The sequence below is a fragment of the Macaca fascicularis genome, chromosome 6 (assembly GCF_037993035.2).
Source record: "Macaca fascicularis isolate 582-1 chromosome 6, T2T-MFA8v1.1".
Taxonomy (NCBI): domain Eukaryota; kingdom Metazoa; phylum Chordata; class Mammalia; order Primates; family Cercopithecidae; genus Macaca; species Macaca fascicularis.
The window spans coordinates 106,082,195-106,087,233 of record NC_088380.1 but is presented as its reverse complement, the minus strand read 5'-3'; the positions used below and the strand labels follow the sequence as shown (position 1 = coordinate 106,087,233).

The window sequence follows — 5,039 nt, the reverse complement described above, 5'->3', positions numbered from 1 at the left end:
GTTCTGTTCCATTGGTCTATATCTCTGTTTTGGTACCAGTACCATGCTGTTTTGGTTACTGTAGCCTTGTAGTAGAGTTTGAAGTCAGGTAGCGTGATGCCTCCAGCTTTGTTCTTTTGACTTAGGATTGTCTTGGAGATGCGGGCTCTTTTTTGGTTCCATATGAACTTTAAAGCAGTTTTTTCCAATTCTGTGAAGAAACTCATTGCTAGCTTGATGGGGATGGCATTGAATCTATAAATTACCTTGGGCAGTATGGCCATTTTCATGATATTGATTCTTCCTATCCATGAGCATGGTATGTTCTTCCATTTGTTTGTGTCCTCTTTGATTTCACTGAGCAGTGGTTTGTAGTTCTCCTTGAAGAGGTCCTTTACATCCCTTGTCAGTTGGATTCCTAGGTATTTGATTCTCTTTGAAGCAATTGTGAATGGAAGTTCATTCCTGATTTGGCTCTCTGTTTGTCTGTTACTGGTGTATAAGAATGCTTGTGATTTTTGCACATTAATTTTGTATCCTGAGACTTTGCCGAAGTTGCTTATCAGCTTAAGGAGATTTTGGGCTGAGACAATGGGGTTTTCTAAATATACAATCATGTCATCTGCAATGAGGGACAATTTAACTTCTTCTTTTCCTAACTGAATACCCTTGATTTCTTTCTCTTGCCTGATTGCCCTAGCCAGAACTTCCAACACTATGTTGAATAGGAGTGGTGAGAGAGGGCATCCCTGTCTTGTGCCAGTTTTCAAAGGGAATTTTTCCAGTTTTTGCCCATTCAGTATGATATTGGCTGTGGGTCTGTCATAAATAACTCTTATTATTTTGAGGTACGTTCCATTCTTAGCAAACTATCACAAGATCAGAAAACCAAACACCGCATGTTCTCACTCATAGGTGGGAACTGAACAATGAGATCACTTGGACTCGGGAAGGGGGACATCACACACCGGGGTCTATCATGGGGAGGGGGGAGGGGGGAGGGATTGCATTGGGAGTTATACCTGATGTAAATGACGAGTTGTTGGGTGCTGATGAGTTGATGGGTGCAGCACAGCAACATGGCACAAGTATACATATGTAACAAACATGCACGTTATGCATATGTACCCTAGAACTTAAAGTATAATAATAATAATAATAATAAATCAGTAATAAGTACACAAATTCTATGTTTATCAATAATAACTAAAGTAAATAAAAATGAAGAAAGTTATTGGTTAGAAAATACAGGATAGGTGACGGTTACTGTATTTTAAATAGAATAGTCAAGATAATTCTCTCTGATAAGGTCATATTTGAGTAGAGCCCTGAAGAAGATGAGAAAAGCAAAGTGACCACGGAGATCTATATGTGGCAATTTTCTTTTTTTGTTTATTTTTATTTTCTCAGTATTGTACAATGAATGTGTATCATTTTCCAATAGAAGAAAACAGTATGATTAAAACATTTGAAAAGATACAACTAAATTTTCTTCCTATTGAATACAAAACAATCACAATTCCTTAGTCTAACATTTAATGTTCTCTACAATTTAATTTCAAGCTCTCTTCATAGGGTGACTCCAATAATTCCATTTTTGCTAAGTGAAATATTTACAAATCCCCACATAGATACATACTTCAAAACCTTTGGTTTTTTTCCCACTTATTTGCCTCAAATACCTTTCCATCCTTATATAGACTCCCCTATAGCAATTTTAAGACCTAGCTAAAATTAAACATCTAAATAGAATCATTTTTGTCCTCTGCAATTAATATTTTATTTCTCCAGCTTTTACTCTTTGTATTATAATTATTTCTGTACTTATTCATTTTTTTACACTATAACATACTTAAGATAGATGTCATGCCTATTCCATCCTTGTATTCTCTATAACACCTACAATGTTCTTACGGTTGCTTTTTTTTTCAATAAAATACCTATGAATGAATAATCAGGCAATTGTCAAATATTAGATACCTTACAAATTCTCAAAATGTTAGTCACAATTTGTATGCATGCAATGTTTTTCAAAAAACTTACATTTCTGTGTAAGAAAAGTTGTTTTTAATGTCATCAGTAAATAAATATAAATGTCATTTAATGAAACCTGCCATTTTAAATAGTTAACCCACTTGTTATCACAAAACATTTTTTATAGTCTACTTCTTTTAAGTTTTACATTCTGCTATTTCAATGATAGAAATTATTTTCCTCTAATACATTGGGAATATCCAAATCTAGATTTTTTAAAAAGATTTTCCAACTAAGAACAAGTTTCAAGGCACTTTCATCCTTTGTTACTCTGACCCTTTATCCCTCAGAATGGAATAGCTGTGCTCGTTTGGCAGCACCTATACTAAAATTGTGAATGACACAGAGAAAATTAGCATGGCCCCTGAACAAGAATAGCACACAAATTCATGAAGCATTTCATATTTTTCAACAGAGTAAGAAACAACTCACAGAATGAGGGAAAATGTTCACAAACCTCGCATCCAAAAAAGGCCTACTATAAAGAGTCTTTAAAGAACTTAAACAAGCAAAACAACAACAAAAACAACAAAAAACATTGAAAACTGGACAAGGCCGACATGAACAGACACATCTCAAAAGAAGACATACAAGTAGACAATAGACATGAAAAAATGCTCAAAATCACTAATTATCAGAGAAATGCAAATCAAAGCCACAGTGAGATACCATCTCATACCGTTCACAATGCTTGTTATTAAAAAGACATAAAATAATTGATGCTGGTGAGGCTATAGAAAAAAGGACTTCTTATACACTATTGGGGGGAATGTAAATTAGTTCAGGCACTGTGGAAAGAAGTTTAGAGAAATCTCAAAGAATTCAAACAAACTAGCATTTGACCCAGTTATCCCATTGCTGGGTACATACCCAGAGGAAAACAGATTGTTGTATAAAAAAAGACACAAGCATTTGTAAGTTTATTGAAGCACTTTTCACAATAGCAAAGACATGGAATTAACCTGGGTGCCCACCAACGGTAGATTGAATAAAGAAAATATGATAAATATATACCATGGAATACTACACAGCCATTAAAAATGTGAAATAATATCTTTTCAAGCAATGTGGATGTAGCTATAGGTCATTATCCTAAGTGAATTGACACAGAAACAGAAAACCAAATACCACATGTTCTCATTTATAAGCAGGAGCTAAACACTGGATATGTATTAACATAAAGATAGGAACAATGGATACTGAGGACTGCTAAAAGTGGGAAGAAGAGGAGGAAGGCAAAGGTGAAAAACTACCTTTAGAATTGTATGTTCATTGATGCATACCCCAAACCCCAGCGTCATTTAATATACCCATGTGACAAGCCTGCACAAGCACCCTTTGAGTCTAAAATTAAAATTAAAATTATTTATAAAAATAGAGCAGTTCACCTCAAAAATATATGATCATTTGCTCTGGAGAATGCAAAATTACAGTATAAATGTGATGCAATTTTTCTAAAGCAATAATTTGGATCTGGGAAAATAATAAAAGGCATTGACATAGCTGGACTGTTAAAATGGTTGTTTTTTTCATGTGAAAAGAAAAATATCCAGAATACATTTCCTATAGACCAATCTTATATTGATTTTGAGATATGATGCAATTTGGGAAATTTAGTAAATTATTTTAATTTGGAAACCAGAATGTTGATGTGGTAAATTCCTTCAAAATATGCAAAGCAATTAACACCCATGGAAAAAAATATAATTTAATAATATCTACCATTATTTAAATGCACACAAATATGTAAGGCATATGCTAAGTTCTTTAGATGTATCATATAATATAATCCTTGTCACATCACAGCAAGTTATAGAGTGGTATTATTATCACTGCTTACAGAAAAGGATATTGAGGGACAACAGAAGTACTTGAGTGCTTGTCAAAGCCAATGTTTGTTTTTTTCTTAACTTTTATTTTTGGTGCAAGGGTACATGTTCAAGATCGTTATATAGGTAAAGTTGTGTCATGGGTGTTTGCTGTACAGATTATTTTGTCATCCATGTACTAGGCCTAGTACTCATTAATTTTTCTGATTCTTTCCCTCCTCCCACCCTCTTCCCTCAAGTAAAATCCAATGTGTGTTGTTCCCCTTTGTGTGTCCATGTGTTCTGATCATTTAGCTGCAACTTGTAAGTGAGAACATGCAGTGTTTGATCTTCTGTTTCTGCCTTAGTTTACTAAGAATAATGGCCTCCAACTCCATCCATGTTCCCAGAAAATCCATGATCTCATTTTCTTTTATGGCTGCATAGTATTCTGTGGTATACAGGTGCCACATTTTCTTTATCCAATCTGTCATTGATAGGCGTTTAGGTTGATTCCATATCTTTGCTATTGTGAAAAGTGCTGCAATGAATATTCACATACATGTGTCTTTACAGTAAAATAAATTATATTCCTTTGGGTATATACCCAGTAATGGTAGTGCTAGATCGAATGGAAGTTCTGTTTTTAGCTGTTTGAGGAATCACCACATTGTTTTTGACAAGAGTTGAACAAATTTACACTCTCATTGACAGTGTATAAACATTCCCTTTTCTCTACAACCTCACCAGCATCTTCTTTTTTTGTTATTTTAACAATAGCCATTATGACTGATGTGAGATGGTATCACATTGTGGTTTTTATTTGAATCTCTCTGACGATTAGTGATTTTTTAAAATATTTTTTTAATAATAGCCATCCTGACTCAAAGTCCATGTTCTTAACTTCAATGAGGCACTGTTTTTATATCAGGCAAGAAGGCTTTGCATGTGAAGGCATAAATTTATTGCTCACACAGAAGGGGAAGGTAGAATGTGGGGCTTTTTTCAAAGTCCCAGATGTTCACAGAAAAAGTGTTTTGGAAAATAAGCCTGGCACATACTAACAATATATTTTTCTTTTATTAACATTGCTTTTTAAATGACTTATAAAATTGTTAAACTTTCCTAGCAAATTTGTGTCTCATTAATTTAGAGATAGTTCCATAGTTTAAAAATACGTATTTTAATTTTTTAAATTCAGGTATTCCACAATAGGAA

General features: G+C 33.8%; 1 non-coding gene across 1 annotated transcript; it reads left to right on the top strand.

Annotated features, from left to right (window-relative positions):
* The first annotated feature begins 2,315 nt into the window (after positions 1–2,315).
* On the top strand, positions 2,316–2,422 carry LOC123574201 (U6 spliceosomal RNA). The gene has a single exon (XR_006699097.2). It is a non-coding gene; the product is annotated as a U6 spliceosomal RNA (small nuclear RNA).
* The last annotated feature ends 2,617 nt before the right edge of the window (positions 2,423–5,039 follow it).